The 22,030-nt window shown below is 41.7% G+C and overlaps 2 pseudogenes across 2 annotated transcripts; both read right to left on the reverse strand.

The window, feature by feature from the left end:
• Window positions 1-7,071: 7,071 nt before the first annotated feature.
• LOC308248888 (sodium/potassium-transporting ATPase subunit beta-3-like) lies at window positions 7,072-7,977 on the reverse strand (annotated as a pseudogene). The gene has a single exon. The product of its transcript is annotated as a sodium/potassium-transporting ATPase subunit beta-3-like (transcript).
• A 7,072-nt stretch (window positions 7,978-15,049) lies between these two features.
• LOC308248337 (ferritin light chain-like) lies at window positions 15,050-16,457 on the reverse strand (annotated as a pseudogene). Its single transcript has 2 exons — window positions 15,910-16,457; window positions 15,050-15,129 (listed from the first exon to the last, which is right to left on the reverse strand). The product of its transcript is annotated as a ferritin light chain-like (transcript).
• Between the last annotated feature and the right edge of the window lie 5,573 nt (window positions 16,458-22,030).

Genomic DNA, 22,030 nt, shown 5'->3' on the forward strand with positions numbered 1-22,030 from the left:
TCCTTTTTTTTTTTTTTTGCCACCACATTGGTAAAGGTTTCAAGTCTGCAGAGTTAGGTATAAACCAGCCCATTTTTTTCTTTTAGTCTGAATTGATTTTCTTCCTAAATATTTCACATCGTCCTCTGTATTCTGCAAGCCCAGCTGTCTACTCTCTCTGTGTTAATTTGTGCCGTTAAACAATTTGCAAGGACCTTTTTTCCAAGTACCTCAATGTCAAGCTACTTCTATTACTCCTAGGACTTGCTGCCCTTGCTCCCATATCTTAGGAGCTCACTTTCTTTTCTGTTTGTTTTTTCTCAGTTTCTCATGGCTTATGCAACTCAGGCTGGCTAATGCCCTCCACAGAGGCACATAACAGGCTGCTAACATTTTTTGCTGAGTAAATGCATTGAATTAATGCTCTTAAGGCTGCATCTCTCTGCTTGGTCTATACCAGGTCTTTCTATGGTTTATTTATTCTTTCAATGGGAGTGAGGTTATAGACTGTTTAAACAAAATGATCAGATCCTCTTGATAAAAATTGCCTCCCAAATCCAAGGTATTAGAAGTTTATAGATAATGATTCATATCATATTTTTATATTACAGCAGGTTATGCAACTTACTGTTAGTTTTGTTTTTTAAACATTTGCCTTATGCTTTCTAACATTTGGGAGGCCTGTTGTTTAAAACACACACAGTCCAGTGCCACAGGGTGCGCACACCCACGGGGCTTTGAAGTTTTGGAGTAAATGCCAATCAGTGAGGGATTAGAGATCTTATTAGAATTGAGCTCATCCCCCTGGGAGAGATCAGATGCAGTTGACCTCAGTATGGCTTCCCTTGGTCTCCAGAATCCCTAATAGGATGGGGCGCTTGAGGGGAGCACCTGGAATCAAGCATTGGTTTTCTGTGAAGGGGGTCTTACCGAGCCTGAAAAGCTCTATTCCTGTTTTGCCACTGCCCTCTTATCCTCACTCCCAATCTTTTAATTGTTATCTTCCCTTTATCCTACGATTCCAACCTATGCACTTCTATTTTCATTACATTTACAAACCTCAGGTTTTCCCAGCTCTTAATCTGGATGTAGAATCTGGAAGCCCACATCCTTACTGAGGATGGAAAGCAGAGCCCAGGGGATTCAGTCAAATATTTTAGCCTCCAGGGGCCAGTGTCCTGAGAAGCCCTGAGACTTCCCTGAGACTTTGTTATTGACTTGACAATCTCTTGTGATCAAAATCTCATAAGTTATCTGTGATAATTACAAATTTTCTCCATACTAGCTCTTGATAAGGGTTAGTGTAATAGTCAATTGGGCTGCCATAACAAAACACTGCAGACTGGGTGGCTTAAACAACAGAAATGTATATATATTTTTTATAGTTCTGGAGACTAGAAGTCCAAGATCAAGTTGATGGCAGGTTTGGTTTTTTATGAGGCCTCTCTCTTTGACTCACAGATGCCTGCCTTCACCCTGTTTTCTCACATGGCCTTTCCTCTGGGTACTCGCATCCCTGGTGTCTCTTCCTCTTCCTGAAAGGGCACCAGTTCTATTGGATGAGGGCCCCATTTATATGACCTCATTTAAACTTAATTATCTTGTTAAAGGCCCTTTCTTCAAAAATAGTCACAATAGGTGTAAGGCCTTCCATAAGTGAATTTGGGGGAACAGAATTCAGTCCATAACAAACAAAATACTGAACCATTGTTAACCAATTCAGAGCAGCGGCTGCTTTGCTGAAAGAGCATTTCTATCTGTTAAAGTGGCTAATTGCTTGGGCTTTGTAGCTATGCCATCTGTCCACCTGACCATCTGGGTTCATATTCTTGCTCTGCCATTACTAGCTGTGAGACCTTGAGCAAGTTACTTTTGCTCTTTCTGTCCCATCTTTGCAGCAGAATGGGGCTCATAAAAGTAGCTAGCTCATGGGATTGTTCTGAAGATGAAATGAGTTAAACCATGTAAAAAGCTTATTATGGTTGGTGGCATTTAAGAGTTGCTCAATGAATTATCATTGAGAGAGTTATTCCTCCCTAACCCCCAAGAAATGTTGCTTCCCAGTATGGACCGAATGGTGTTCCACCAAAATTCCTATGTTGAAGCCCTAACCATCAGTACCTCAGAAACAGTATTTGGAGATAGGGCTTTTAAAGAGGTGACTAAGTAAAAATGAGTCTGTAAGGGTGTACCCTAATCAGCTATGATTGGTGTACTTATAAGAAGAGGAAGAGACACCAGGGGCACAAATGCACAGGGGGACAATCATGGGAAGAGGCAGCAAGAAGGCACCCCTATGGAAGCAAAGGAGAGAGGCCTCAGAGTAACTCAACCCTGCCAGACCTGATCTTGGACTTCCAGTCTCTAGAATTGTGAGAAAATAAATTTCTGGGGTTCTTTTTTTCCTTTCAAGGGTAAAAATTTTATTTTTGAGGAAACTCGTGCTGTACATTTTCACAGAGAGTCACATAAGAAAGCAAAAATATTATCCTCCCCTCATCCTAGAAATAAATAAGAAGGGCATACAATTTCTCTTTAAATTACAACACTTGGAGGTTTAGCAATAGCATCCAAAATAAACAGAAAGGAGGGAAGAAAGCATTTACTATATACTTCAGATTTCTTTGCTTGGGGTTCTCCCCGTGTGGTATTAATATTTCTTCTTTCAACTTATGTTACCAAAACAGCAAAATCCAGGACAAAAAATACAGAGCTAGTGGTTGCTGAAACTGGGGAGGTTGCTCTCCTGTCTTCTGCGCAGGCAAAATTTCGGTTGTTAATGCCACCCAGTCTGGTGTTCTGTATGGCAGCCCAAGCAGACTAGCACACTCCCTGAAAAGAACAAGCCCAACGATGTCCAAACTATTTCCTCCTCAGGTGAGAGGATTAGAGGAGTGCTCTTTCTGCGATGATGATGACATCCAAGTTAGAGGCACCCCATCAAAAGGAGCGATTTCACGTACGCTCTGAAGCATTGTGCATTTCTAAAAGGGAATCTTTTTCTCTTATTGAGGGTACTTCCGTCGTACATTGTGCTCTTAGGACAAGTGTGTTCCATTACTTTCCTGGCAATCCTTCTAAGATGCAAATATAACTTGTAATGCACACTTATCACATATTCTCATGACTTTTCAGAACTAGACTTTTTAAAATTTAATTTTTATTTATTTATTTATAACGTTCACAACATTTTATTCTATTTTTCAAAAAATCTTTATTGTTGAAAGTATTACATATGTCCCCTTTCTCCCCCATTGACCCCTTCTAGCCCACCCCCACCCCCACTCCAGGCCTTCACCACCCTATTGTCTGTGTCCATGGGTTATGCATATATGCATATAAGTTCTTTGGTTGATTATTTCCCACCCATCACTTCCCCTGCCTTCCCTCTCAGATTCTGCTTCTATGTCTCTGGATCTATTTTGTTCATCAGTTTATTTTGCTCATCAGATTCCACATATGAGTGAGATCATATGATACTGGTCTTTCTCTGACTGGCCCACTTCACTTAGCATAATACGCTCCAGTCCCTCCATGCTGCCTCAAAGGATAAGATATTTTTTTTTTCTTTTAAAGAGCTGATTAAAGTTTTTTTTGTTGTTTGTTTTTTTTTTTTGTTTGTTTTTTTTTTGCTAAATATTCCTTATATTTAGAAGAGGGCTTCTAGTTGGAGAAACATTGAGGTCGGCAAAAGACATTGCCTGGAATAGCACAGCCCGGCGGTTCGTGCTGCTGGGCAGGTCAGCAGGGACGGCATAGCAATGACTGAATCAGGCTCATGTTCTTAAAGTGGCCTCCTGGCACTGTCTGCAGTGCAAGTGAGGATATGTGGACACACGTCCTGCCATTTCACGCTAATGAATCTTACTGGTGGAGCATTTATGTCTAATAGTTTTCCTGTTTCTTGGCACGTGCCAAAGACTGAACTTCTAACACAACTCTAAGTGAGAGGCGTGTTTATTTCACAGAAAGCTCTATTGTGGGGAGGAGGAAATATTGCCTTTGGCAATGTAACCAGGGAGACAGACTCCTCCACTCAAAGAATAAAATAAGCCTTTCCTTGACACTGCTCCCTTTTTTGGTCCCATTGAATTAAGTGTTGCAAACTGGTAGCCAAATTTGGTTAACAGATAGGTTTTGTCTGACATGCATGTTATTTGCACGGGTTTTCAGCCTGAACATGTTTAGACAGAGCATGACTTTCCATTTTGGCACAGTTGCCACCACTCCCTGTTGTCTTACACACAACACGCTGGTTCCCACTCATTTATGGCACTTACTTGGCTCCTCAATGAATTTAGCTTGCAGCCCTTGTTAAATTGTTCCCTGGCCACAGCCAGAGATTTTGCCTTAATGCAGAAAAAGGATTGTTAAAAAGCTCTTGTTGTTTACTACTCGTGGGTCAGAGAATACTTCCATCTGCATCGAATGCATTCTAGATACCTGAAGGATTTAGAACACTGCCTCCAATACAACTTTTTTTGTAGTCAGCAAGACATGGACTTTCAACGCCTCAGTTTCTTCTAAAACCTGAGACGTGAGCTTTAGTATTATACTTCACACATGTGTTATTCTTAATTTTGAGGCTAGACATGAGCTGGCCACATGTGGATATTGAGCACTTGAAATGTGGCTAGTCTGAAATGAGATGTGCTGTGAATGTAAAAAACAGAGTCTCAAACACTTAGTACAAAAATAATGTAAGAATAAGTACCTCAGTATTTTTTTAAATGAACACCTTTTATGTCAATATCTTTAAAAATCCTTTTATATTAATACTTTTAAAATGGTAACTTTAAGATATTGGGTTAAATAAAATATATTATTAGTTCATTTGACCTGTTTCTCTTTAGTGTTTTTAAAATGTGATCACTAGAGCCCTGGCCGATATGGTTCAGTGGTGAGAGCGGCGGCTGCACATCAAAGGGTCATGGGTTTGAGTCCCAATCAAGGGCATGTACCTGGTTGCAGGAGGCAACCAGTCGATGTGTCTCTCTCACATTGATGTCTCTCTCTCTCTCTCTCTCTTTCTCTCTCTCTCTCTCTTTCTCTCTCTCTCTCTCATCTCCTTCTCCCTCTCTCCCCTCACTCACTCCCTTCCACCCTCTCTGAAAAGCAATGGAAAAAATATCCTCAGGTGAGGATTAACAAAAAAATGTGATTCCTAGAGGATTTAAAATTGCATATGTGGCTCACATTGTATTTCTATGGGACAGCATTGGCTAGAAGTTAACCAAATGACTTCTTAACTACATTAAGTTTATTAAGTTCTCGACACCATATGTTGAGTTTATTTCTAACCCTTCTACAAAATCAATAATGAATGACTATCTTTGGTTTCCAGAAAGAGGCCCCTTTCTGGGATGTGGTGTTAAAGGTGAGTGGCTGAGCTGACAGAAGGAAGTGTGCCAGGAAGACTTTGCATTCAGCAGCAGGTGAGCACACAGTCCAGAAGGGTTTGGGTGGGAAGTTAGTGGAGGCTTAGAGGTGTGACATGATTTATCACCTTAGTCACTGGTATTTCTTTAGCGCGCATGCACACACACACACATACACACAGCTGTGGCCAGGAGCTCTTAGGGGTTCTCTTGGCATCTAACAAGAATTCCTTTCCAGTGAGAAGTGACCTTTGTGTTCTTTTAATATCCGACTGGCTGTTAGAAATCACTCTTGGACACTTTCCTTCTTGGTACAGATATTAAAGAGACAAGCCATTTCAGCATGAATATCATTAGAGTTCAATATTTCTCAATAGTTTCTTCCTTCTGATATAAAACTTACATACAATGTGATGTGTACAAATCTTAGTTGTACATTCACTGAGATTTGACATATGCATACACCTCGGTAACCCAAATCCCTATCACAATAATTATTGAACATTTCCATCACCCCACACAGTTCCCTCATGTTTCTTCCCAGTCATTTCCTGTTCCTATCCCACCTCTCAGAGGAAGTCACTGCTCTATTTCCTGTATATGTTGGTTTGGCCTGTCTTAGGACTTCATATAAATGGGATCACATAACATACACTCTCTTCTATAAAACTTATTTTTTTCAGTATAATGTTTTTGAGATTTATCTGAAAAGTTAAGTGAACAATTTCTAAGGAAAAATGTTATACAATACAATTTAAAATTCTCGTCAAATATTTACCATAAAAAAAGCATGGGGGTTTACAGGTTTTAGGTGTAAGTGATTTCAAACTATCAACACATAATTTCTATACAGTTTATATTATTTCATAGCAAAGATACAGATAGAAAACTGTTCAAATTGTCTTACTAAGTTACCAGAATTCCAATATCAGAACCAATCAATATAACACTAAAAAAAGAAAATAAAAATGAATTCCACTTATGGATACAAAAATCCTGAATATAATATTAAACTGAATTCATAGACCTAATAAAAGAATATATAGCAATCAAATAGAAATTATTCCAGGATTACAGATAGCTTAATATTAAACAAACTATCAATATATTTTATTATCTCAATAGGGTAGCAAAACAAACAACCAAAAACATCTTGATTATCTTGATAGCTGTGGCATTTATCTTGATAGATGGGTATTTAAGGATTTCTAGTTAAACATGAAAATGGAGCATGTGCATTAGCTCAAAGACTCCCAAAAGTCCACTAAAATAACAGTTAGGGAATGCAAAAAGGTAGAAACTTTTTTTTTTTAACCTTTCAAATCCGCTTTTATTTTCTTTTTTCCTCCTCACACACAGAACTTCTCCCCACACATTTCTTGCAACTGTAAAGTCACTCCATGTCAGTCAGGTACCATTTTACCCCTAAAACTTGGTTGGCATCAATATATGACAGTTAACCAGTGATAAATCTATAAAATATTTACAGCACATTAAGCTTTAGACACTTGGCAATTAAACCACATAAAAAAATAGGACAAGACCCACATGTTCAGAATCAGGTGTTCACAGTCCCCGTTTGACGACTGTACAATGGTTCCAAAGGCAGCAGAGGCAACAGGCAGTGACTTCAGAGGACACCAAACGCTGTGACTGGGAAGCACGTTACAATGTTACCGCAGCGTCATGTTCCACCCCACCTCTCTCAGGTGGTCTCCTAATTCTAGAATGTCAGGTCCGGCTGATGCAAAATAAAGACAGACAACACAACATTGACTCCGTGGACATATTCTAACTCCTACTACTCATGCATTGTGATTTTGAAAGCAACTCGTCCTAAAAACTTGTCACGATCATCATAGTTTTTCAGGTTTTTTGATCCAACGATCTTGCACTCGACTGTTACTTCTTTTAGGGTTCTGCTAGCAGTATAGCTGAGCTGGACAGCAACTAATGGCTGGAGATAACTCACATGCAGTTTTTTCCCATAATATGGAAAATATTTTAAGTCTATGTTTCCCTTAGGAGGATAAACTGGTAGAGTTGTTGTGTTTTCACCCTTAGAATTACCAGTGCATTTTATTGCTGGTTTTCCTTGAGGCTTTAATCCAATTATTCTGTTCATTTTCACAAGAATACAAGGGTGTCCTTGGGAGTAGCCGAAGTCAGGATCATTCTCCCCACTACATGCTTCAAGTAAGGTAAGAGGAAACTGACATGCTTCATAAACTGGGCCCTTCTCTTCAAAGAGGACTCCATCATCATGGCAGTTTTTGAGATTCTTCTGTGCTTCCGAAGCGTATGGCTTTAGAAACTTCTTAAGGTCTTCAATATACCCTTTATAGGACTCTGGTTCAGACACACTAAATGGATATTCCAATGCTGTCACTGGTTTTGGAAAAACCGTAAGTCCTGGACTAGAAATCTGGTCTCGATATGTTGGAACTTCATCATTCAGAGTCTGAAGCATAACCCACATTGTGAATGTGAAGAGTGCAGCCAGGAACCCATAAAAGACTGGGTAGAAGAGCAAGATCAAACCCCAGCTCTTGGGGTTCTAGATGAAGAGCTTCCACTTGGCCAGGCTCTGGTTGAAGGACTTCTTGTCTTTCTTGGTCATGGTGTGCGCGCAGAGGGCGAGGGGAGCGGCTGCCGCAGGGGTGGAGGCTCGAGGACCACGGAGGCGCGTCCGGGCTCCAGCGGCGCAGCCCGGCGACAGCGGCAGAAGGTGGAATGGCCGAGGACACTCCTCACTGCCATGGGCACTCGAACTAACCAAAGGTAGAAACTTTTTAAAATTCTTATTGATTTCAGAAAGGAAGGGAGAGGGAGAGAGAGATAGAAACATCAATGATGAGAGAGAATCATCCAGTGGCTGCCTCCCGCACACCCCCCCACCCCCTCCACCCCACTGGGGATCAAACCTGCAACCCGGGCATGTGCCGTGACCGGGAATCGAACCATGACCTCCTGGTTCATAGCTTGACGCTCAACCACTGAGCCATGCTGGCCAGGCAAAGGGTAGAAACTTTAAAGGAGAAAGAAAACTTGACTGGAGACTGTTGCTGACTAGAGAAGTCAATACAATTCTAGAAGAAAGAAAACAGATGGAAGAACAGGGGGATGCCAACCAGAAACAAGTTATTCTGCATCACCTAAGCTCAGAACAGCTCAGGAATAAGGATGGCAGGTACCCTTGAAAGTAAGGATATGAGTGGGCTGGAAACAAGATGTTCTGCTGGAAGTTTATATAAAAAACAGATCCTCAGATTCCCTCTTCACCTCCCATCGCCAAACAAGTCTCCCTCTCTGACCATCAAAGGAGACTGGAGCTTTATTTTCCAGAGATGTTGAGCCAGAGAGATGTGGACTAGGCCACCAGTGGTAGTTAAAGGCATTGGTGCCATATTAAAAACAGGGTAATTAACTCGAGATTGATGAGACGCCAGATCCTCTCTCCAGCTCAGTGCCCAGGACACTGGTAACCAGGCTTGTGCCTCACCTTTCAGGGGAGTAGAGAACTATTTTCTGGGGAAAATGGCCAGGCCAAGAGAAAGACCTATAGAAAGAGATATTTGTGTTTCCCAATAGCATGGTTGGATCCATGCCAATTATTCTGTGGCAAGGGCCATCATTATGTAAGCCTTATCCACAGACATAAACACAAAGCTTTTTAAGAGAGAGAGAGAGAGAGAGAGAGAGAGAGAGGAATAACTTAGAATCATCATATATTTAAGGAAATGTCTTAATGTGAAAATATTTAATATCAAAGACATGTTAAAACAGATAGAAAAAGAAACTCAGAGGAAACAGAGACAAGGCAGAAAGCAGAATAAAATTTCACAAGGCTATATAATTAGTATTCTCAGATAAGAAAAGATTGCATTAGTGAAATAAATGCAGGATGCTTTAAGAAAGGAAAATCTGGAGACCAACAAAAGCCTTTTAGAAATAAAAAAAAAACCCTCCCACATTAACATGAATTTTAAGAAGTCAATTTAAGGTTTGGAGGAGAAAACTGATGAATCTTCTAGGAAGAAGAAGGTTAGTGAGGAGAAGGAGGAGAAGAGCGAGAGGCTTCCCTAGAAAACATGGTCAGTGCAAAACGGAAATTCTGGTGCTTTATTTGAGCCATAAATCTAGGGAAGCAAGAGTGAGAACAAAAGAGATGTGAAATAAGGGAAGAAAGATGTCAAGAGATGTAAAATGATGCATCACCAGTCTGGTTACCACTTCATGACACCCTGAAGAGAAAAAGTAGGTTTAATCAGTAGGTAGGTCCACTTAGCATGCAAGATTTTTTCCAGATGGGAGTGCAAGGAGCCACATTTTTGTAGCAATCTATAGGAAGGAGCAAGGAGATCCTTTCTCTTGCTTCCATTGGTCGAAGTTTGCCCCATGGGAGTTAACCTTTCTGCATATCCAGGTTGTATCATTTGCCCCTTTGGAAGCTACCAGAGATGTCAGGTCCCATGCTGTACAGTGCTGTGTTTCATCTAAGAACTGAAGTGGAGGGAGGAGCCAGGAACTCTGCAGCCATGGTCACAGAGGAGGGTCTGAAATTCCCAGGGCAAGTGACCAGTTAGCCTCAAGTAAGACTACTACCAGTTGTGATAGTCCATAATTTTACCAACAATATGTTATTACCATAAATACTAGTATAGCTCTCAGTTATTAATTGTCCATAAGGCCAGGCCTTGGGCTACAGGTATTATGTGTACTTTTTAAAATCTCATTTAAGATAGAGAAACCAAGATGGCGGCATAGGTAAACACCTAAACTGCTGCCTCGCACAACAATTTCAAAACTACAACTAAAAGACAGAACGGACACCATCCAGAACCACCGGAAAGCTGGCTGAGTGAAAATTCTACAACTAGAAGGAAAGAGAAAAGCTCACAGAGAATTGGAGGTATGGCAAAGGGTCTTTGTGCGTGCAGAGAGGAAGGGCAGCTGAGAGCCTGGCTGACTTTCTTGGGTGGAAGGGGAAAGGAAGCCCCCGACTGCACTGAACCCCAGTTCTGACTGCACTGAACCCCAGTTCCGGGTGAGCCCCTGGGGACCCACGCTCTTGTGGGGGGAGTCTGGACTCTCGGGCGGAGTCTCGGGAGCTGGGGAAGGCAGAAGTCTGAAGGCGCGTGCGTGCCAGTGCGCACAAAGGCTGCAGAGGTTGCCACAGGCTTTCCCTAGTGGAAGGGAGTCAGAGGCTCCTGACTGCACTGAGCCCCAGTTCTGACTGCACTGGACCCCAGTTCCAGGCGAGCCCCAGGGGACCCATGCTCTTGTGGGGGGAGTCTGGACTCTCGGGCGGAGACTTGGGAGCCGGGGAAGGCAGAGGTCTGAAGGCGCGCACTTGCGTGCAAGGGCAAGGCTGACGGGAAGCCAAGACTGAGACTCTACCCCATCCAAGCTGAGCACAGAGGCTATTGCAATTTGGCAAGTCTAATCCTATAAGGCTGTCTCCAGCACTGAACTTCTCCCAGCATAGACACAGCTGATCCTTACAGCCAACTGGCCTGGAGGTCAATTCTTCCCAGTGATACCAACAACAATCAAGACTTAATTACAACAAGGCTGTACACACAGTCCACAAAGGGGTGCACCAAGAGTGTCCACCTCAGGTTAACTGGGGAGGCAGACCCACTGGGCCATATTGGAAACCTAGCACACAAATCTACCTTACCAACTCAGGGAATCAGTGAAAATGCGGCATCAAAGAATCAGATCACAAACGAAAGAAATGGAGGAAAACAGACGACTGGATATAGAATTCAAAACCACGGTTATAAGGCTTTTCAAGAATATCCTAGAAAAGGCCGATAAATATAACGAGACCCTCGAAGATATGAAAAAGGACCAACTAGAAATTAAACATACACTGACTGAAATAAAAAAATATTATACAGAGACCCAAAAACAGACTAGAGGAACACAAAAATCAAGTCAAAGAATTGAAATACAAAGAAGCAAAAAACACTCAACCGAAAAAGCAAAAAGCAAAAAAAAAAAAAAAAATCCAAAAAGTTGAAAATAGTGTAAGAAGACTCTGGGACAACTTCAAGCATACCAACATCAGAATTATGGGGGTGCCAGAAGAAGAGAGAGAGCAAGATACTGAAAACCTATTTGAAGAAATAATGGCCGAAAACTTCCCCCACCTGGTGAAAGAAATAGACTTACAAGTCCAGGAAGCGCACAGAACCCCAAACAAAAGGAATCCAAAGAGGACCACACCAAGACACATCATAATTAAAATGCCAAGAGCAAAAGACAAAGAGAGAATATTAAAAGCAGCAAGAGAAAAACAGTTAGTTACCTACAAGGGAGCACCCATACGACTGTCAGCTGATTTCTCAACAGAAACTATGCAGGCCAGATGGGAGTGGCAAGAAATTTTCAATGTGATGAATAGCAAGAACCTACAACCAAGATTACTCTACCCAGCAAAGCTATCATTCAGAATTGAAGGGTAGATAAAGAGCTTCACAGATAAGAAAAAGCTGAAGGAGTTTATTACCACCAAACCAGTATTATATGAAATGCTGAAAGAAGAGGAAGAAGAAAAAAGTAAAGATAAAAATTATGAACAACAAATACATATCTATCAACAAGTGAACCTAAAAATCAAGTGAATTAAAAACCTGAGGAACAGAATAATCTGGTGAATATAATAGAATCAGGGGCATAGAAAGGGAGTGGACTGATAATTCTCAGGGGGAAAGGGGTATGGGGGGTTCATGAAGAAACTGGACAAAAATCATACACCTATGGATGAGGACAGTGGGTGGGAGGTAAGGGCAGAAGGTGGGGTGGGAACTGGGTGGAGGGGAGCTATGGGGGGAAAAAGGAGAAACAATTGTAATAATCTGAAAAAAGATTGATTAAAATAAAATAAATAAATAAATAAATAAAATCTCATTTAATTCTCACAACAGTCCTCTGAGTAAAGACTATTATTACCACCATTTTATAGACCTACTCAGAATCATTATCCCCAGGCACGGCACCCAGGCCTCTGTACCTGTGAAAGCTGCAGGGTCATTCCAACACATCTGTCCATGGTTGGTCATTCCGGAACCATTATGCGTGTTAATATGGGAGAGGTGATGATGGATAACACAGTTATGTGCTTAGAGGCTACTAGACAAATACATAAATGCCTGGCAAAGGTATGCCAAATGACCAGACTAAAACAGTTTAGTAATGAGTTTGGTGCACTTTATTTAAGGGAAAAAAATCCATAGATAGGGGGAAGAACAGGTGGTAGAACATGCCCACTCAGGGATTTGGGGTAAGAGCAAGCTTTACAGAGCATCAGAAGAGGCAACAGGACACGATGGGCTAGGAGGTCAGGGATTTCCTTATAAGGCTTGTAGGTCCTATTATCTGTAAGGTAAGTTAGCTAAAGCTGAGTTAGAGGATTGTGGTTTCTTTGACAGGCGTTTCCTGTAAGTGCCCACTGACTTAGGTTTAGATTTGGGACATGGGCAAGGCCACTGGAACAGCCTCCATTTTGTGGGCCCTGACATAGGAATTAACTTTATCGGGTATAAACTACTATGAAATGGACTCAAAGTATGGCCGTGGTATCTGAGAGCTGTGCTTTTTGCATGGAGATGGAAGGCATGCTATTTGGGATGCAGAATACTTTGGTTATTAACTTCTTGGTTTGATTTTTAAAACTTCTATTACACCATAGCCCTACAGAAGAATCATGGAAAGAGGAAAGTTTTTAAAAATATTTAAACCCAAATCCACTTTGATTTGGATCTCTTCTGGTGAAGCAAGGCTTTTACATGTCTTTGGGTAGAAAGAATTCAGAAATTGGATCTTAATGGAGCTGGGTGTATGGAGAGAGGAGAGAGTGGATACAATGAATGAAATGTTTGTGTAGATAGTAATGAAGTATTTACCTATAGGCTGTTTGTATGTTCTTCCACAATTTACATGGTACTTGAATGGATAAATGTTGCCATGGCAACGTTGTTACAAACAAGATGGAATTGCATACAAATGAATCATGACTATATATGCAAGACAAAGAAGCAAATGTTCTCCTATTAGGGCTGGCTATATAAAGCTTAAAAATTACAGCAAACATGTTAATGAGACTTGCTTATTGTTTCTCATGAAGAAAAGAGGCAAGTGCACGGGAATGAGTGGAGAGGGGTAGAAGCTGTGAATTATATTTATTTCCATAACATTACTGCACTGGGCACAGATCTGTTGCCTCAGTCTAACCTGCTGGCATCCCATCCCTTTTGACAGTATGGGGGTTTGAGATGGTCTCTTTCAGAACATGTAGTCCAGGAGTTCACACATGTGAGGGGACCATGGCAAGAAGCTATCTTTTTATCGGGTTGAAAGAGATAGGTAATTTAATTATTCATTTCAGGGTGTGAGGCAGAGAGTGAAATGATTATACACGTGGTTCCAAGGGCCTTATGATCCTTCCTGAAGGTCAGAAAGCTCGAGGGGTATTATGCGTGAGGCAGCAAATTTGAGTGTCTTGGTGATTCTTTGGGAATCTTCTCTGAGCTCCATGAAGAGAGACTCGGTGTGCGGGCCCCGCAATCATGTACTAATGTACTCTAGTTCATTGGTTTAGGTTATGGTTACATATCATCCCTTCCTTCCATTAGGCTGTGTCCTGGGGCTGGGGAATGCCTGTGTTGTGGTATTGTCTTTTTATTTTTAATTTTTTAATTTTTTTTTATTAAGGTATTATATGTGTACATATCTTACCATTGCCCCCCCCCACACCACTCCCATACATGCCCTCACCCCCCAATGTTTTGCATCCGTTGGTTACTCTTATATACATGCATATAAGTCCTTCAGTTGATCTCTTATTTCCCCCACCTCTCCCTAACCTTACCGCTGTAATTTGACAGTCTGTTTGATGCTTTACTGCCTCTGTATCTATCTTTTTGTTCATCAGTTTATAATGTTTTTCATTATCCCCAAATGAGTGAGATCATGTGGTATTTTTCTTTCATTGACTGGCTTATTTCACTTAGCATAATGTTCTCTAATTCCATCCAGGTGCCTACAAATGGTAGTAATTCCTTCTTTTTTATGGCAGCATAGTATTCCATTGTGTAGTTGTACCATAGTTTTCTGATCCAGTCATCTGCTGACGGGCACTTAGGCTGTTTCCAAATCTTAGCTATTGTAAATTGTTGTGGTATTGTCTTGATCAAACATCGTTCTTTGATACAGTGCTGGGCGTGCTGCTAGGCTGCTCTTGGCTCTAGTCTTATCTCAGTGATTCATTCCCATGCTTGAGCCTACATCTGAATCACCTGGAGGTTAAAGCACAGGTGGCTGGGCCTGCTCCTAGGATTTTTGAATTTGCATTTCTAACAAAATCCCAAGTGATGCTGATGCTGTTGTTGTGGGGACCACACTTTGTGAACCATTGTTTTACCCAACACTCACATGATAGAGAGTACGGGGTCGTTGGTCTTATGGTTTCCTTCTCCCTGGGCAGCAATTCAGGGACTTCTGTGATGGAGAGATGAAGAAAAGGACTCTCTTTAGTCAGTTCCCAGGTACTGTAGGAGGAGCTATTTTCTGTAGTTGAAGAATGTTGAGAATAGAGATGATAGAATGTACTCCTCAGAGTGTAGTCCTGGCTGAGCGACATTGGCCTCACAGGGAAGCCTATTAGAAACGCAAAATTTTAGATGCTACTCTAGACCTGCTGAATCAGAGCTGGCATTTAACAAGCATCCCAGGTGATTCTTGTTCTCCAGGTGGTTTGTTTGCACTGTGGGAGAAAAAGGGGTTCTACCGGAAAGTAACCTCGCAGGATGATCTGATCATAAACTCTTAATCTTAACCGGGCACGTCATAGTGGGTAGTCCTGCCCCAGGCATATAACTTCCTTAGAGAAAAGTTTATCTCTGCCGTAAGCAACTCCTGTCCATTGTTTCTGTGCATCTAGGTTAACACACCTTTGAAATAAGCATAACCACCCTCAAGAGAGCACATAACCTTAACTATTGTGTAATTCAGTCCCGACTTGGTTTCTTCCACCTTCAGGCAATCTTCCTTCTGTTTCCTTCTTAATTTCCAAAGCATAAAAGAAACTGCAAAACTATCATTCTCCAGAGCATTTGAAATCTTGCTTCCTGGTAATTGTCAGTTTTTCTTTCTTCTTTTTTAAATCTTTACTGTTGAAAGTGTTACACATGTCCCCCTTTTTTCCCACCATTGCCCCCTTCCACCTGCTTCCCGTCCCACCCCAGGCCTTCTCCACCCTATTGTCTATGTCCATAGGTAATGCATACATGATAATCCCCTTTCCCTTTCCCTCTGAGTTTCGTCTGTTCCATGTTTCCATGTCTCTGATTCTATTTTATCCATCGGTTTATTTTGTTCATCAGATTTCCTTTTTTTTCTTTCTTTCTGCAAAAAGCTTTATTGTTTCATTTGGTCCAATGCATGGAGAGGGCTTCAAGGTGGTTAAAAGAATGGGTAGTAGTTTTGGGGAGAGGCTCAGGTAAAAGCCAGACACCAGGAGAATGCAGAGGGGCCCCCCAAAGGCCTCTGGGCTCCAAAGGCTCCTCGTGGTGCTTGAGGGTGAGCCTTTTGAGAGATACCTGCCCAGCCCAGCCTGGGGGCTGGCCAGCCTGCGGATGTTAGTCAGGTGTCGCCCATCTTCTTAATGAGTTTCACCTCCTCACCCCGGAAGTGATTCTCCAGGAAGTCACAGGGATGAGGGTCTGAGCGGGTAGAACACAGGGCTTGCAGCTCTAAAAGGGCCTGGTTCAGGTTCCTCTCCAAGGCCAGGGCGCTTCCATGGCATCCTGAGTTTTGCCCACTCATCGTGGGGAGGCTTCAGCACGTCCTGGAAGAGAATGCGGCCATCGCGCGGGTTTTGCACATTTAAGAGACGCTCAGCGCCCTCAGCGCTTCTTCTCCACCAACTTGCGGAAGAAGTGGCCCATGCCCTCAAGGGCCACATCGTCAGGGTCGGCTGAAATAGAAGCCCATAGAGAGGTAGGTGAAGGAGGTCCGCAGATGCAGGTGGGCCCGGCCGTTGACCGCAGCCTCCACCTCGGTGGAATAATTCTGACAAATTTGGGAGCTCATGGTTGGCTGGCAATAAGGAGTTAAGGTAAGAAAAAAAAAAAATGGTGTTGGCTGGTCTCGGGGGTGGTTCTGAAGGTGGTGACTGGATAAGATGCAGGAGAGTGGCCAGAGGCTGGAAGAAGAGGCCTCCCTGGGTCTGTTCCGTCCATACGCTGTTGAAGCAAGAGATGGATACAGGACCGCAGAGGGCACTGCCATTCATTAGATGTCTTGTTCATTTATTTTGATTTTTAGATTCAATTGTTGATAGATATGTATTTATTGCCATTTTATTGTTCATATTTTTAATCTTTTTTCCTCTTCTTTGTCTTCTCCTTCTTTTCTTCTTCTTCCTCTTCTTAAAGAAGACCCTTCAGCATTTCATGTAATATGGGTTTGATGGTGATGAACTCCTTGAACTTTTTTTTTTTTTTTTGTCTGTGAAGCTCTTTATCTGACCTTCGATTCTAAATGATAGCTTTGGTGGGTAATCTTGGAGGCAACTAATCATGTGTCTCTCTCATATTGATGTTTCTGTCTCTCCCCCTTCCTTCTACTCTCTCTAAAAATCAATGGAAAAGTATTCATAGGTGAGAATTAACAAGAAAAAAGAGATAACTTTTGTATCATCCATAATCCTCATTTTATGGCTTATATTTTGAAAATTTGAAGGAATGTTATTGTAGAAGGAAGGAAAGGGATATATGAATTTTTGAGAGAAGTTAAAAAACACACACATGAGTTTGTTCCAATAAGTTGGTTACTTTTGTCTCTATTGGGTCTCCACTTTTGGTCCTTGGATATCAGAGTTCTCTCCAGTGAGTCTTCTGTTGATTATTCAGGAAGTTTTTCAGTATTTTAGTTGTAATTCCAGTTTGTTCCTGGGAGTGTGTCCATGCAGCACCCACTTACTCTGCCGCCATTTTTAATCAATTGTCAGTTTTGGCTCAAATAAGTTCTTACAAAATTTTTCTAAAGGTTCAGGGGTCCTCAAACTTTTTAAATAGGGGGCCAATTCACTGTCCCTCAGACCGCTGGAGGGCCGGACTATAGTTTAAAAAAACAACAACTATGAACAAATTCCTATGCGCACTGCGGGCCCGGGATGACTCGGCTGCTAAGCAGGACAGGCAGCGGCACCCAGCGGGCCAGATAAATGTCCTCGGCGGGCCGCATGTGGCCCGCAGGCCGTAGTTTGAGGACGTCTGGTTAGATATTCTTATGTTGACAGTGCATGGAAGTCTGAAAAACACTGGTGTAAGGCAGACTGCCAACTCAGTGGTCAAGATGCCTGGATTTTAGCCCAAGTTCTGCCTCTACCCAGCTCTATGGCCCTTACTGGGCTTCAGAAGGGGGCTGAGTGGGGAGTAGTGACCTACAAGATTCCTGCCAGCTTTGAGGTACTATAATTGTGAGTCACAGCCCAGTAGGCTTCTGGGAAGTGTGAGCTTCAGGGCCCCTGAGTTCCTGGTGCTCCCTCCCTCTGCTGCCTCCCCTGCCCTCCCCTGGGAGCTGGTGTGAACCCCTGTGGGAGGGCAGTGCTGCCATGAGCTGAGGATGTGACCTCATTGCATGCACCTGAGCTCCTGGGAGCCCAGCGTATAATCGCTTATGAACGAAACTGCAAGCAATCTGGGGCAAGTGCATCCTGCCCGAGGGCACTGTCTAGTAAGAAAGCCCTTGTCCTGAGTAGCCTTTAGGAAAACAGCTGGTCAGCTTTTGTGCCTTCCCTCTCCCTAAGTCACATGATCAAAATACCTTTCCCACGGAAAACATCCCCCAAACTACTAATGCTCTGTGCTTAGAGAATTGGAAGGTTTCTGCCATATCAAAGGATTAATGTAAAATTCCATGTATTTTCAGATTTGAAAGATGAGTTAATTAACATAAATTGGGCAGAAAAGATGTCTGGTGGGCCAAATTAATAAACAGGATTTTATATGGGAATGTTTTATCTGCTTGATAGGATAAACTGTTTTTAAAGACTTCAGACACACCGGTTTTCATATAAAGCACATTTTCTTAAGGCTAGCTCTATGATGGTGCACTTACCCTAGTCCAACATTCACAAGGATTGCATTTTATATTTCTTAAATAGCCCATCATCCTGATTTTTTTTTATTAATTTAAGTCCACTTTCTCTCAAATTAAGCATTTGTTTTTTATTTTTTATTTATTTATTTTTTTAGCCGTGAGATGTTCCTACTTGCCATTGGAGGAGCTTGATTGTTAGATGAGATTTCTTTTGGCTCTTGTTGACTTTTGGTCCCTTTTTGACTTGTATTGGCAAAAGGCTCTTGACCACCACTCACAGCCCAAAGCTTTTACTCCCCTGCAGCAGACTCTCTCCTGTTCTTTTTGCTCTGCCAGTTCAGTTTCTATAGTCAAAGAAGATCTTTGCAGTTTCTTGATTTGCATCCTTTGCCAGGCAGGTCTGAGGTAGGTGGGAGCAGTTTGCTGGGAGAAATGCTGGCCTGGAATGGAGGCAGAGCCCTGGTGTTTGCTGAGGGAGGAAATGCTGCAAAAACGTTGGAATTGGGTTTTCTGTGAACTGGCTCTGGGTCAGAGGTGAAGGGAAAACATATCCTTAATAGAAATCCTTGCACCCTGGGGCCTTAGTGGTTTGTCTGAAAAGCCATCTGTTGGGATGGGGTATATCAGAAGTGAACAGGCTCTGTAGCCTCCTTATCATATTGTTTTGATTCTGTCAGGAAAGCAGCTACTTCTGTTACAATATTGTCAGATTCTGTGATTTTGTTTGTTGGAAGGAAGATTTGTGTTGTTTCTCTCTCTTTATCTCTCTCTCTCTCTCTCTCTCTCTCTCTCTCTCTCTCTCTCTAATGTCAAACACTATGTATATGACTTTCTTTTAAAGGAAACTAGGATAGTTTTGCATCAAAGCTTGGAGGGTGTGCAAAATTTACTGCAGCTTCGTTTGGAATAGCAGGACCCTGGAAATAACCCAAGTATACACCAATATGGAATTGCTTAGATAACTTACGATACATCCAAATTAGGAAATCTACAGACTTTAAAAAACAGTGAAAAACCAAAACAAAAGACAACACAAGGCATATCTCTATATTTTGATACGATATAATCTCGAAAAAAAAAATTAAGGGTAAAAAAGTAAGAACCATGAGATGGTGAGAACAGAGTATGATTACTTGAATATATGTATATACACAAGTATGTAGGCATAGAAATCTCTGGAAAGATGTAAAAGAAATAAGCAACACTAGTTGCCTCTATGGGGAGAGATACTGTATTTCCATAGGATACATTTTTGTTCTCCTTGAGATGTTTTACTTTGTATGTTACAGATTTAAAAAACACACAAAAAAACAAACAACCACATTTAGAGATCAGCAAATACTCAACCACACAGAGGAAGAGCAATGTGCTGCGTGGCTGCCGGGTGCACCTGGGGGCTTCCAAGAGGAGGTGTGCCTCAGCTGGCCTGGCTGCAGCTCCAGCTGGCTTTGCAGCTGCAAAGGAGCCACAGGCACTGTGCTACCGCCCGAACACTGTGTGCCTTGCTTCCCAGGCTGGGTGGCCGGCCTCACAGGGACCAGAGCTTAAATTTTCTCTGATGGCCACGTCCTGGCAGGTTGCTAACTAACTAAGGTTTGCGGGAGGGGGCGGTGGAGAGGACAAGAACCCCCGCAAAGGCCTGCTCCGCCAAATGTCGTCTTCAGTTCCCTATCGATGGCAGCCCTCAAGCCATTCATTTTCAGTTAATGAAAACACTGGGTGGACTTAGCTTTTCCTTTGGGAAACAAAAAACAACACAAAGAGCATGTGTGTGGATCTTCTTTCAAAATAGTGGGGCATTTGAAACCGGTGCTGCAGCTGCAGAGATTGTTTCAATCCCCAGCATCCCAGCGTTCTGTGTTCTGAAAGCACTTTAAAAAGATGCTGAAGAGAAAGCCCTAAGCACTTTTGGAAATGGAGAACTTTGAAAGCCTGTATTTATCGGCCTTTTGCAGAAAATCAGTTCCTCTGGGACAGTGGTCGGCAAACTGTGACTCCTGAGCCACATGCGGCTCTTTGGCCCCTTGAGTGTGGCTCTTCCACAAAATACCACGGCCTGGGTGAGTCTATTTTGAAGAAGTGGCATTAGAAGAAGTTTAAGTTTAAAAAATTTGGCTCTCAAAAGAAATTTCAATCGTCGTACTGTTGATATTTGGCTCTGTTGACTAATGAGTTTGCCGACCACTGCTCTGGGAGGTAGAGTTTACTGACCTTTTTTACATCATGTCACACAGAAAATAACGTTATTTGAAGACTATTTGGGGGGAAATGAAGGGAATTTGAGAGCATCTCTAGGAGGCTTAAATTTTTTTAAATTAGTTTTTTAAATGTTATAGATTTATAAGAAAATATGTATAAAGCATTAGAGAAGATATTGTATTTGTTTATAATTTCCAAGTGAAATGTCCAAAATTTTAAATAAACTGAGCTTGTTTCCATGAATATTACTTTTTTTTCCATTATAGAAAAATCTCAAACATATATGACAGAGAGAATAATATATTGACCAACTTCCCTCCATCACATACCCAGGACCTAGATCAAGCAGTTATCAACAATTGCCTTTCAGATGTCATGTACTTCATCCTCCCTTTGTTGCTAGAATCCTTAAAAGCACATCACAGGCATCACTTCATTTAATTTGAAATGCTTCAGTATGAATTTCCTACAGATGGGACTTAAAAGAATAACCATGATGCCATTACCACTTCCAGTAAGGTAAAAATAATTTTCCCAGTATTATCTAACATTTAATTCATGTTCCGTTTTCTTCATTTGTCTCCAGAAATGTCTCTTTACTGTTGGTCTGTATAAGTCAAGGTCAAAACAAAGTTTGTAATTTATTAATATACCTTTTAAGCTTCTTTACATCTATAACATGGACGTAGCTATTTTTTTGGGTATACTAAATTTTATTTAGTATAAATTACACTATATTATTAATTATTTTAAAATTTAAAAACATTTTTCAATTACATTTGACATAAAATAGTATATTAGTTTTAGGTGTACAACAGAGTGATTAGACATTTATGTAACTTATGAAGTAATCACCCTGGTAAGTCTAGTACCCATCTGATATCATACATATAACTGCCAATTTGTGCTTCTTAATCCCTTTACCTTTTTCACTCATCCCACCCCCTCTCTATTTTTAAAAATAACTTTATTGAGATATCCTTCACATCCTGTGGTAGGCTGAAAAATGACCCCCCCCTATCTCCACCACAATATCAGGTCCCAGTCCCTGGAACCTACAAATGTTACCTTATGTGGAAACAGGGTTTTTACAGATATAATTAAGTTAAGGGTTATCAGATGGGGCGATTATCCTGGATTTATTGAAATGCAGTCACATGTAACCTTCTAAGAGACAAACAGAGGGAGACTGGACACACCCTGAAGGCCATGTGAAGATGGAGCAGAGAGAGATCTGAAGATGCCGGCTGACCCGAGCGATGCAGACATAAGCCAAGGAATGCCAACAGCTACCAAAAGTTAGAAGAGGCAAGGAATAGATTCTTCTCGACCCTCCAGCCCTGCCAACAGCTTGATTTTGG

Source organism: Plecotus auritus, assembly GCF_963455305.1.
Source record: "Plecotus auritus genome assembly, chromosome: 5".
Lineage (NCBI taxonomy): Eukaryota > Metazoa > Chordata > Mammalia > Chiroptera > Vespertilionidae > Plecotus > Plecotus auritus.